The sequence below is a fragment of the Orcinus orca genome, chromosome 20 (genome assembly GCF_937001465.1).
Source record: "Orcinus orca chromosome 20, mOrcOrc1.1, whole genome shotgun sequence".
Lineage (NCBI taxonomy): Eukaryota > Metazoa > Chordata > Mammalia > Artiodactyla > Delphinidae > Orcinus > Orcinus orca.
Window position 1 is genome coordinate 17,905,464 of NC_064578.1, and position 13,218 is coordinate 17,918,681.

Here is a 13,218-nt window from a genome sequence, read left to right on the forward strand (position 1 = left end):
AAAGCACCTTTGGACCTCAATTTCCTCATCTGTATAAATGGGGATAATAATAGCACCTACCTTGTTGGGTAGCTGTGGAAATTACGTGAAATAACCTAAGTAAATGTGGCAGACTAGAAGTCCTAAATAAACATTAACTATTATTATTTCCACATTCCATGATGCTCAGGCGCTGGGGTTTTCGCTGAGAGGAATCCCTGAGTCCCTGAGTGCATGGGCAGCAGGATTCCTCCAACCTAACTCTCACTCTCTCCTAGACTCACTGAAAGAGAGGGAGCCTGCTGCCATGGGGCTCCATGGCTGGCTGGGTGCCCTCTCTTGGCACAGATACTTTTGTACCTGGTGTCTCAAGATAAGGTGCTACAGAATAGCTACAGAATACAGAACCTCAAGATAAGGTTCCACAGACCTGTGCTTCCTGCCTCCCAACTTTGAGCAGAGAAGGCCTCATCCCTCCTCTCAGAACCAAGGACCTGTCCACGTGGTGGGATGGAGAGAGAAAGCTCTTTCTAGTCTTGCGTCCAGGTTGGACAAGACCAACCCTCTCCAGGGTCAGCAGCCAATGAAATCACTCTGTGCCAAATTCAGCCTGGCCCCAAGTCAAAGAAATTTAGTGACAAACAACTTATTTATTTATGTACCAAATTCCAGGGGCTAGCTAGAACACAGTGTAGGGAACTGACCTTGTCACTTGAAGCAAAATCTCTTTCCTTCCCTAAGTCTCAGTCTCTTGTCTGTAAAATGACTCAGCTGGCCTGTAAGGATCCTTTATTTTTCTTCTGCCTCTAAAAACTATGACTTTGAACGTCTTGAGATTGAGTCAGTGAGCACTGTGTGTGTGTGTGTGTGTGTGTGTGTGTGTGTGTGTGTGTGTACACGTGTGTGCTCACCTACTTGTGGGTTCATGAAAGGGGTGCATCTTGGTCTTTCTAGTCCCAGCAGTTCTCAGCGAGAGTCCAAGTTTTACAGGAAGGGAACGTGAAGCTGACCAGTCTCGAGTCAGACTGTGGCAGTCGGAGAGAGAGAGCTTCCTGCAGGGGTGGAGACCAGCAGAGCAATAAAACCTGGGCAAAGAGCAAGGTTTCCACTGCAGGCCTAGGAGAAAACTCCAGAGTCCAGACTCAGGATGGGGCTGCCCATAATTTTCTAGAGAGACTCTCCAACTTTTCAGGCAGCATTCATTCACTCATTCATCCATCCATTCGTTCATTTGATAAACAATCACTGGGCCCCCAGCTGTGCCTAGTGCTTTGCTGGTGAGGGAGGTGCCTCCCTGCCCTCACAGGGCGTTCAGTCTGGTGCAATAAACAGACAAGGGAACCAGGTATTTATAATCCAGGGCAATAAGCAAGGATGATACTAATATTTAACAATAGGTAAAGCATGGGCACCAGGCCAATCAAAATGAACACCAGCCATTAACACCAGGGTAGGGTCCCCAGGCCTCCTGCTGTGCCAGGCTTTATCCTTTTGGTTGTTGGGTGGTGGGGAGGTGTGGGCGTGTGGGAGGGGCTGGGGGTTTGGGGGGCACTTGAGGGACTCAGGGAAGCAGCTGATTACCGACTGATATGGAAAAACTTCAGTACTGTATTTTAGCCAACAGAATAGCCATATCAGTGACCAGGGCTGGAGGACAGCCCTGGTGATAATGATTCAAGATTAACAAGGCCCATGATGGGAAGGCACGAGGGACTCAGGGAAGGCTTTGTGGGGAAGTGATATCTAAGTTGAGTTAGCCAGGGTGTTCCTGGCAGAACCCGGGCAAAAGTATTTTCCCAGTGGGAGGAGCGCTCAGTATTTTCAGGCGGTTCAGTCTAGCTGGAGGAGAAAGAGGCGGGAGATTAGACCCAACAGGCAGGTGAGGAGAGTGTGTGCTGTAGGGTTGGGGGAGGGGGCTGTGTTAATCATGCTCAGTGGCTTGGACTGTGTCTCCAGAGCAATCGGGAACCACCGCAGGGTTTTAATTAAGATCGGGGGGGCTTCCCTGGTGGCGCAGTAGTTGAGAGTCTGCCTGCCGATGCAGGGCACATGGGTTCGTGCCCCGGTCCGGGAAGATCCCACATGCTGCGGAGCAGCTAGGCCCGTGAGCCATGGCCACTGAGACTGCGCGTCCAGAGCCTGTGCTCCGCAACGGGAGATGCCACAACAGTGAGAGGCCCGCATACCGCAAAAAAAAAAAAAAAAAAAAAAAATCAGGGGAGTCACCTGATCCAGTCTGCAAATCCCCCAAGTGACACCAAGGAATCCATTTTTCCAAAGACAAGAACCAAGGCTCGGGGAGTTTAAAACACCTATCAGATGTCATGCCGCAGGCTGGACGTGGCATAAATGCAGCTGCTCACTTCTGGATCCCCTTCTCTACTGCATACCATGTGCATCAGAGGTTGCCCCTTTGTGTATGGAGCTTTAGAGTTCATAAAGCACTTTACAGTTTACAGAGCACTTTCCCATCCATGCTCATTTGATTTCCCACCACAGCACTGTATTACAGTGATACCATTCCCATTTCACAGCTGAAAGGACTGAAATACAGGGAGGTTTCAATATGTAATAAATAGTGAAATTTTGACTCAAACCTAAACCATGAGACTCCTTGTCCAGTGATCTTTCCCCTCTACCATGCTGTGTCTTGGCATTTGTATTGATCACTTTGGGTTATAAATGCCAGAAACGTAAGTGCCTGAGCAGAAAAAAGGAATTTGGGAGCTCACATACTAAAAAGTCCATGAAGGATGGACTTCAGGCATGGATGGCTCCAGGTGGTCAAATTACGTCATCACAGATCTGTCTTGCTCTGTCTTTGCTTTCATCTATGTTGATTTTCTTCTTGGATTCTCTTATCAAGGCAGAGACAGGCTGCCAATCTACCACTTTAGCAATCCCAGCCACAAAGTACCATACTTTTCCAATAGGTACAGCAAAAGCCTCAGGTTTCACCTTTATGCCTTGATTTGGCTCATGTGCAGACATGAACCAATCCTGTGGCCAGAGAGATGGCTAGGTGGCTCTGATTGGCCAAGACTAGGTCATGTGTCCAGCCCTGGAGTGATGCAAGAGGAGTCAGCCTTCTGGGACCACAAGGACTAAGAATAGGGGAGGTGTGGTCCCCTAAAGAAAAACGATGGTGCTGTCACCTAGAGAAGAGCAAAGAGATACTGGCACATAAAAACTAACATTCAAGCTACATCATGATCCCTCAGCATCAGGAGGAGGCTACTCACCTAGGGGAGGGTGCTCTTCTCTGACCAAGGAGCTCAAAATGGTGGCAGGCATGGTCTGTCTGGAGCCTGCTCCTTGGGGCAGGAACCCTGCTCCTCTGCAGAGCTCCACCTTTCAAGAGCCAGCCAGCGAGCTCCAGTGCAGCTCGGAGCCCCCAAAGCCACTTCCTTTCTTCTTAATGCCAAGTTTTGGTCTGTGCCTCCTGGGGCTGGGGTTGGAGGCTGGGTTCTCTGAAGATGTTCCTCTTAGTAGACAGAACTTAGTCATGGTGTGACCTAAAATTTTTAAAAAGAATAAAAATAAAATTTAAAAAGCCAAGAGCCCAAAATGTCCTGGCTATGGATAGATACTGGGGCCAAGTTTGCAATAAATTCTCCCCACTGTGAGCCTCTCTTTCCCCCATCCCATCCCTGGTGAGACTTGTTGCTGGGCTGTGGTTTACACTGCAAAACCACCCTAAAGGCAGAATTGGGTAGTGCTTAAGAATACAGACTCTGAAAAGAAAACAAAACAAAAAAGAATACAGACTCTGGAGGCAGGCTGTTTGTTTGGGCTCAAATCTCAGCTCGGCCACTTACCAGCTATATGCAAGTTACTGACCCTGTGCCTCAGTTTCCCCACCTATTAAATGGGTTTAATGATGTTAATAGTAGAACCTCCCATGTAGGGTTGTCTAGGAATCAAGTGAGCTAGTACATGTTCAGACCAGTGTCTGGCACGGAATAAGCAATATATATAAGGCGTGGCTATTATGTGCCATATCAGCTGCTTTTTATTCCTCTGAGGAGACAGGCTCCTGGAGGACAGGGCCTGGTCCGTCTTGTTTGTCACTATATTCCTGGTGCTTAGCATGGGGCCTGGAACAGAGCAGGCCAAGGTAAATATCTACTGAATGAATGAATGATTGAATGGCTAGTGCCATGGGAGCCAGCAGTACTGGACTCTAGGCTGGCTGTGTGACCTTAGGCAGTTGGCTTCCCCTCTCTAAGCCTCAGTCTCAGCCTCTGTAAAATAAATCAGATCAGTCAATGTTACTCAGACTTTTCCAATCAGGCCCCCATTTACATCGTGCTAGGACACACACACACTGAAATTGAATTTTCACAAGACAACACTTACTTTCCTATGTGCAATATACTCTGATATATTCTGTTTTCTTGTGTTCTACTCTATTTCACTCTTTTTCATTTTTTAAAAATGCAATCCTTACCCAGTGAATAGATTTGAAGCCTCACTAACTTCTGGAGACCTGCAGTTAAAACACTGAACTAGGGGCTTCCCTGGTGGTGCAGTGGTTGAGAGTCCGCCTGCCGATGCAGGGGACACGGGTTCGTGCCCCGGTCCGGGAAGATCCCACATGCCATGGAGCGGCTGGGCCCATGAGCCATGGCCGCTAGGCCTGCGCATACGGAGCCTGTGCTCCACAACCAGAGAGGCCACAACAGTGAGAGGCCCGCGTATCACAAACAAACAAAAAGTCACTGAACTAGATAAAAGGCAAGGTCCTTTCTGACCCAGACACGGATGATGTTATAAATCTTGCCTAAGAAGCATTATTTGATTTTGTGTGACGGTTAAGAGCTTGGGCCCTGGCGGGAGAGGACTGGGTTCAAGTCCTACGGATACTGGCCTGTGCTGATCTTGGTAAGTTATATAACCTCTGGGTGCCTAGGTTTCTTCCTTAATGCAATGGAGGTAACAATGATTCTTTCCCCTTAGGAATGGTGTGAGGAATGAACTGATAAATGAACTGATACCTGCAAAGCACTAAATACTTCTAAATGCTCCATGAAGAACTTTTAAAAAACATTATTGTTATTTGAAAGAACATATATAACACTTTGTGGGTAGCCTGGCAGGGAGTCAGAGCTCAATAGATGTTTGTGTATTTTTTGGAGATTATCAGAGCATTCCTCTACCTCTCCGGGGAAAGAAACTGAGTTTCCAGGAGGGAAAGGTACTTGCCCAAGGTCACCAGCAAGTCAGAGACAGAGCTTCAGGCATCAGGCCTCAGATTTTAAGAAGGTTCTATAACTTGCTGATTCAGGGAATGCAAGGGAAACCCCCTTTCCTCATGTCACGGCCCAGAATTCACTGATCTCAAGCCCTCTTTCTTTTTCTTTGTTTGAACCTTTCCCCCCCATTTTTAAACACTGAGGTATGCTTTACATATAGTAAAATTCACCCCTTTTGGTGAGCAGTTCTGTGAATTTTAATAGACACAAACAGTTATCGACCCCTATACTCAAGATATAGGACAGTTTCCATCATGCCAAAAAATTCCCCTGTGCCCTTTGAGGACAAAATCTCCACCCACCCCTAGTACCTGGCAACCACTGAGATCTTTTCTGTCCCTGTAGTTTTGCCTTTTCCAGAAATACTTTTGAGATTCATCTACTGAATATGTTGTTTTGTATATACATTTTTGCTTAGCAGTATTCCATTGTATGGATACCACAAATTGTTTATCCATTTACCAGTTAATGGGCATTTGGGCTATTTCCAGTTTCGGGTTATTATAAATAAAACTGCTAGAAACATTCATGTGTCTTTATGTGGACATACGTCTTCATTTTTCTTGGGTAAATACCTATGAGAAGAATTGCTGAATCACATGGTTAGCATATGTTTAACTTTCTAAGAAGTTGCCAAACTGTTTTTCCAAAGTGACTATGCCATGCTGTCACACCGTCAGTGTACGAGAGTTCTAGGTGCTCCACATCTGCTCCAGAAGGCGGTGTGGGCAAGCTTTTAAATTTTAGCCATTGTGACAGTTGTATAGTGATATCTTATTGTGGTTTTCATTTGTACTTACTTAATGACTGATGTTGAGCACGATGTATCTTCCCTCTTTCTTTAAAAAAATTATACAACGGGCTTCCCTGGTAGCCCAGTGGTTGAGAATCTGCCTACCAATGCAGGGGACACGGGTTCGAGCCCTGGTCTGGGAAGATCCCACATGCCGCGGAGCAACTGGGCCCGTGAGCCACAATTACTGAGCCTGCGCGTCTGGAGCCTGTGCTCCCCAACAAGAGAGGCCGCAATAGTGAGAGGCCTGAGCACCGCGATGAAGAGTGGCCCCCGCTTGCCGCAACTAGAGAAAGCCCTCGCACAGAAATGAAGACCCAACACAGCCAAAAATAAAAAAACAAATAAAAATTATACAAGTAGTAAATAGCCACAGTAGAAAAAATTAATGCAGAGATAAGCAAAAAGAAGAAAAATTAAAATAAAGATCACCTGTTACCCTAGAGTTCATCATAGCTGACATTTTGAGCTATGTCCAACCTGTCTCTTCAGACAAACATATAACTGAATTTTATTTATTTATCTGAGAACGTAATACATGCACCTGGTACAAAGTTTGAAAGGAATGAAGGATAAGTATTGAGAAATAAGCCTCCCATTCATTCGGTTGCTGAAGTTAAAAAGCCTAACTTAACATAGGATAGCAGAGAACGTGCATTAACCGCATTCCTTTGATGTGTTGGTGAGAGTGTAAACACGTACGAGCCCAGTAACACTGAGCACTCAAAAACCCCAGGCCACAGAGAGTCCATTCCTCAGCCCTTAACCAGAGGAAACAGCAGAAACATGCACAGCAGGATACCCGTACAAGAATATTCATAGATGCATCCTTCAAAATAGCAAAAATCTGGAAAAAATCCAGATGTCCATTGACAGGATAATGGATTTTTAAAATGCAATATATTCATACAACGGATGAATACATAGCAATGAAAAAATGAATGGACTGCAGCTATGCACAGCAGCATGAATGAATCTTCATAATATGATGCTGAATGGAAAAACTACTTCCAAAAGGTTCCATACAGCATGATACTCTTTTTATAAAGATTAGAAACAACTACAAGTACACAATATATTATTTGAACTGTAAGTATATATGTATCAACTATACAAAAGGAGCAAGGGAAGGAAAAGCACAAACATCAGAAGACTGGTTACCTTTTGGGGATGTAGGGGCTTGGGATAGAAAAGGATCCCATGGGTACTGTTGTTCTATCCCTTGGGTTGGGTGGAGAGTTAAAAAAACTAATCAGTGAATCAAATTGAAAACCGGGTAGGCACAGACCAATGATACAAGTGTATCATTAATCAACGGATTATGTTTCATCTAATTCTGAGCACATGAGGTGCATTAAAAATTAAAAAGCAAGTCTTCCTCTCTGGTCCCCCAGGCACTCTGTTCCCCTCCCTAAAGGCAACTACTGTTTCCACTTTCTGTGTTTCCTTCAGGAAGAAACTACTTTACCTATTCTATTGAGTAACCTGTGTTTTTACTCAACAGCAGTTCACGGACAACCTACCACATCAATAGATTCCCAATAGCATTTTAATGGCTGTATAATTTTCCACTATTTAGATGCCCATATTTTATTTTATTTTTATGTTTTTATTTTTTTAATTTATTTAATTAATTAATTTATTTTTGACTGTGTTGGGTCTTTGTTGCTGTGCACGGGCTTTCTCTAGTTGCGGTGAGTGGGGGCTACCCTTCGCTGGGATGCGCAGGCTTCCCATTGCAGTGGCTTCCCTTCTTGCGGAGCACGGGCTCTAGGCGCACGGGCTTCAGTAGTTGTGGCTTGTGGGCTCTAGAGCACAGGCTCAGTAGTTGTGGGCACATGGGCTTAGTTGCATGTGGGATCTTCCCGGGCCAGGGCTCAAACCCGTGTGCCCTGCATTGGCAGGCGGATTCTTAACCACTGTGCCACCAGGGGAGCCCTAGATGCCTATATTTTATTAAACGAATTCCCTTTTTGATGGACCTGGGTTTTTTTCCCCCAGTGTTTTTTCCCATAAACAATGTTATGAGGAACTCCTTTATATACACGCCTTTGATGAATTGTATGGAGAGGTCTTTAGGATACATTTCTCCAAGTAGAGTTACTGAGTCAAAGATTATGTGCATATTTCAGGGTTTTGAGCCATATATTGTGCCCACCAGCAAGGAGAGAGGGGACTGTCTTTGAGAAGTCTGGCAGCTGGCCTGGTGCTGTGAGGTCTTTTGTTACTAAAGCTACCCCAGAGGTTATTCAGCAGCAAAGCACTGTTAACCATTCCCAGGACCTCCCTGTGGGACAGCAGGAAATGGGGTGGCTCCTCGGGCAGAGGAGAACAACAAGTCTTTATCAAAATGCTATTCACCAAGAACGCGTTATTAGCACAGATCTTGGTCTTGCATTTGGGCAACTCCTTGCAGACGCGTGGAACTATGTCTCCTGAGGGAAGATGAGCAGGAGTTCAGGGTGTGCCGGGCTTCTTAGCATTGGACCCCACTTCTGTTCACTAAATTATACAAGTAATAGTGTGCAATGGGGAAGAGTTGGCACTAGAGCCAGATGGCCTGGATTAAAACCCTTGTTACTCTGCTTCCTAGCTGCGTGACTTAGTTTGCCCTTCCATAAAATGGGGCTGATGAGGGGCTTCCCTGGTGGTGCAGTGGTTAAGAATCCACCTGCCAATGCAAGGGACACGTGTTCAATCCCTGGTCCGGGAAGATCCCACATGCCACGGAGCAACTAAGTCCGTGAGCCACAACTACTGAGCCTGCGTTCTAGAGCCTGCGTGCCACAACTACTGAGCCCACGTGCCACAACAACTGAAGCCCAAGCGCCGAGAGCCCGTGCTCCACAACAAGAGAAGCCACCACAATGAGAAGCCCGTGCACCGCAACAAAGAGTAGACCCTGTTTGCCGCAACTAGAGAAAAAGCCCGCGTGCAGCAATGAAGACCCAACGCAGCCAAAAATAAATATATTAAAAATTAAAAAAAATTTTTAAATGGGGCTAATGCTACTTAGCTCATGTTTTTTGGGCACATAAATGAATTAGCATACATAAAGTGCTCAAAACACACTTGGCATGCTGAAAGTGCTCTATAATTATGAACTGGGCTAGATTCACAGCCCCTGCCCTCAAGGTAACCTCAGACTGGTGGGGGACATGGAAGCATTTACAATTCAGGGCAATGAATACATTAAGGCAGGTGCTAAGGAAACTCATAGGAGGGATGCCAAATTTGGAAGGCTTCCTGGAAGAAGTGGCATCAGGGCAGGAACCAAGTCACTTGCAGGACAAAGGAGAGGCAAAGCGGCCAGCCATGAACTCCCTTTACTGGAAAGGTGAAGATGGGATTCAGAGAAGGTTTTCAGTCTTGGATTTCAATTCAGCAACTTCTCAGCACCAGCCTGGGTCCCAGGTACTGTGCTCAGTGCCAGGGATGAGTGTGGGCTGGAGATAATTAGGCAGAGGCCCTCAGTAAGCTTACGATCTAACTCGGAAGAGGAACATGAAGTCTAGCCTAAGAGCTAGACTCCAATGAAATCTACTAGAGGAAGGAACACGATGTCAAGGGAGCAACTAATTCTGAGGCTCCAGGATTGTGAAAGGCTTTGCGGAGGAAATGCTTGTAAGAACTGATCAGATTTGGGGAGGGATGGGGAAGAAGTAAGGCACCCCCCATAGGGGGAAGAAGCACAAGCGAAGGTGAGGCAACAGGAGAGCCTATGTCCTAAAAAAGATACAGCGTGGATTGTGGGGCCTGGATCAAGGGAGAGGTGAGGGGTGGGCAGGACTAGGCTGTAAATGTCAGCTGAGACCAGGGCCTGGAAGACGTCACATGACATGCTACTTGTACTTCGCCTAGTAGGTCATGGGAACGGAACAGAAGTGTTTAAGCAGGGAAGCGACATGATGAGATCTGAAGGGTTACTCTGGCACAGACGGGGGAGGAGTCTTGGAAGGCAGCACAGCTCGAGGGCCACTGTAACTGTCTAAGCGACAGATCCGGTGGGCACGGAGGGCAGGCACGGGTGGAACGTTTGTAAGCAGCCCTCTGAAACACTTGAAATCCAAACCCTGAACTTATTCCCTGGTGGCTCATGAGTCGAGATGTCTAATATCCCTGGAAAAATAAAACTGCTCCTGACGCCAGCCAGCAGGAGCAAAAGCAACCCGATATGCTTGTTGATTAAGATGAGGGAAACTTTTCCCCCTTTATTAAGGGTCAACCGAATTATTAGGGAAAATAGAGTGACATATTAAAGTGAAATGACTTGATTTTATCGTTTTTTTCCTTCATGGAAACAATACATGAGATCATCATTTAAAATATTTCTCAAGGATGGTAAAGTGTAATCCACCAAAACCAACCTTGACTCCATTTCCATAGAGACATAGAGAAGGAGGGAGAGGAGGGACAGAAGGGTGGGGAGATCTCAGGAGGAGAGGGAATGTGGCCAAGCGGAGCAGCGGGGCCAGGGGCGGAGGGAGGAGGACGATGGCACAGAACGGAGGCTAATGCGCTAGGCCCAGAGGTGGAGTGTGTGTGAACCTCGGAATCAGAGGCCCAGCCAAGTTTCCCACCTTTCTTAGCCCTGATTTCCTTACTTGTCAAATGCGGGTCATAATGTCCTTGTCACATGGCACAATGAATGTTATTAGATCTGTATATTAAAAGGATCCCACTGCCCTGGCCACCCGACTGGAGTGGGATAAAAGAAAGTGCTCTGCAGACTACCTGGCTTTTAAGAGTTTTCTTAAGAAAGTTTTTTCTGTGTGTTTTGTTTTTTGTTGTTGTTGTTGTTGTTTTTGCTGCACTGCATGGCTTGCGGGATCTTAGTTCCCCGACCAGGGATTGAACCTGGGCCCATGGCAGTGAAAGCGCCAAGTCCTAACCACTGGACCACCAGGGAATTCCCAAGAAAGTTCTTAAGATGAGGGGCTGATGGTGATGGTAGCTTTACTTACTATCATTTCCTTTTGGAGTTCTCATTGGCCTCATGTTATTCACAGCAGTTAGGCTGCTCTTGTTTAAAACCTCTCTCATGGGGTCATCCAGGATGGGGTGCCCTCAGCGCTTCAGGACTGGTTGGTTCAGTGGCACCCCACTTCCTCCATCCCCAGCCTTCTCACCGCTGGGCCTTCCAGGGGTAGACGGCCTGACTTGTTCCTCTTAACTCCCTGCCGCCCACAAGTGCCTGGCAGCTCATGAAATGACACACACAGGGGCCCTGAAGCTCTCTCCTTCATGCCCTGTGCTCAGGCCTCACCCCTCAGCTTTTACTTCTATCCAGTAAACCACCCCAAGGGAGGAAATGAGGAATGTGAAGTAAATGATGTGGGTTCCCTTCGTGATATGGTGCCACCACTTCTCCTCTTCCTTCCTCGCTAGCTGGCGGCAACGTCCCTCTCCCATCTCTAGTAGGAAGGAGAACAGATACTGTGAAGCTGGCACCAATGCCCCTCCCTCCCAGGGTCACCTGGCCTGTGTGCAGCCTGGAACCCTCTCCAGAACCCCACACCTGCAGAACCCTACTACACCCGAACATCTCCACTTACATGTCCAATAGGCACCTCAAAGTGCTCAAAAATACAGGCAAGTTCAGAACCAAACGCATCATTGCCCTTCTCCAACCTGCTCCTCTTCCTGTCTTCATTTCAGAAAATGGCAGCATTATCAACCCAGTCAACCCATTATCAACCTAATCTAGTGCTTAGATGAAGACACCTTGCAACCCTGCCCACCACTCTGTAAATAGTACCTCCATTAACTCTGCTCAGTTAATCTTTTGAGTTTGCCTGTTTCTTGCCAGCATCCTGGCTGATACATCTGGTCTCCCCTTTTACTCCTTCTCCCTCTCTAATCCGTTCTCCACACAGCAGCCCGAGGGCTCTGCCTCCCTCCCTCATTCCTTCTTTTCATTTTTCAAGTCTAACTTTTGAGATGGGTAAGGCATTCACCTAGTTCAAAAATTACAGGACACAGAAAAGGTATAAAGTACAAGTGTCCCTCTCATTCCTGTTAGCCATCCGCCTAATGAATTCCCAGGCCTCTCCCCGCGGTTAACGGAGTTTCTTTTGTATTCTTCTAGAGCCAAGCGGTCCAATACGGTGGCTACAAGCCACATGTGGCTATTAGATTTAAATCTAATCATTAAGTTAAATTAAAAATTCTGTTCCTCGGTCACTCAAGCCGTATTTCAAGTGCCATGTGTGGCCAGCGGCTACCATGTTGGTCAGCAGAAATACAGAACATTTCCACCATCAGAGAAAATTCTATTGGACAAGGCTGTTCGAGTTTCTCTCCGCATATTTAAGTAAAAATTCATATAGTCTCATTTTCCTCCTCTTCTTTTACACAAGAAGTAGCACATGTTCCGCATTGTTCTCCAACTTGTTTTTTCACTTGACAAGATACCTTAAGGATCTTTCCACATCTGTGCATAAAGAGCTTTCTTGTTGGTTTTCAGTTGTGGAATATTCCATGCTGTGAATGTGGCAGAGTTTATTTAAGCAGCCACCCACTGATGGACTAAGGGTTATTACCAACCTTTTGCTCTCACAGTCAACGCAACAACGGTGAATGGCCTTGTCCATCTGGAATTTTGCATGTATACAAGTGTCTATAAAGAACACACCCGTGAATTATCATTCTAGAGCACCGATTTGGTCATGCCTCTCCCCTGCTGAGCACACACTGCTCCTCCTGATCTCCTTCTCCAGCCCACGGCAAACTCCTATGCAGCCCTCAGGTCTCACCTTGGACGTCACCTCTTCTGGGAAGCCCTCCCCGACTCCGCCTCAGGTCAGACTAGGATCACCTGCCCTGTAATTGCCTGGTTCTTCCTGGTCTCCTCCCTCAGTCTGGAGCTTTATAAGGGAGGCTTGGGGCTGTCTTGTTTTTCCATGTATCCCCAGGGCCTGGCACTCAGTAGGGGCTCAATAAATATTTGCTGAATGATGAGGTGGGCACCAAGTTCCAGCAGTGGTTCTTTCCAGCACTTTGTGGGCTCCCAAACCAAGGAGCTGGTGAGGAGAACCCCCGCAAGCAGCTGATTCAGATGGGGAAACTGAGGCACAGAGGTGGCAGCCTTTGGATCAGCCCCCTTGACTCCAACCTCTCCTTTTTTTAGCCCACCTTACAGTTAATAACAACAATAATAACAGTAGTAATATTACCTGTAAGGTTAATATT

At 46.6% G+C, this 13,218-nt stretch overlaps 1 non-coding gene across 1 annotated transcript; it reads right to left on the reverse strand.

Moving 5' to 3' along the window:
- Window positions 1–10,863: 10,863 nt before the first annotated feature.
- On the reverse strand, window positions 10,864–10,936 carry TRNAE-UUC (transfer RNA glutamic acid (anticodon UUC)). Its single transcript has one exon. It is a non-coding gene; the product is annotated as a tRNA-Glu (tRNA).
- Between the last annotated feature and the right edge of the window lie 2,282 nt (window positions 10,937–13,218).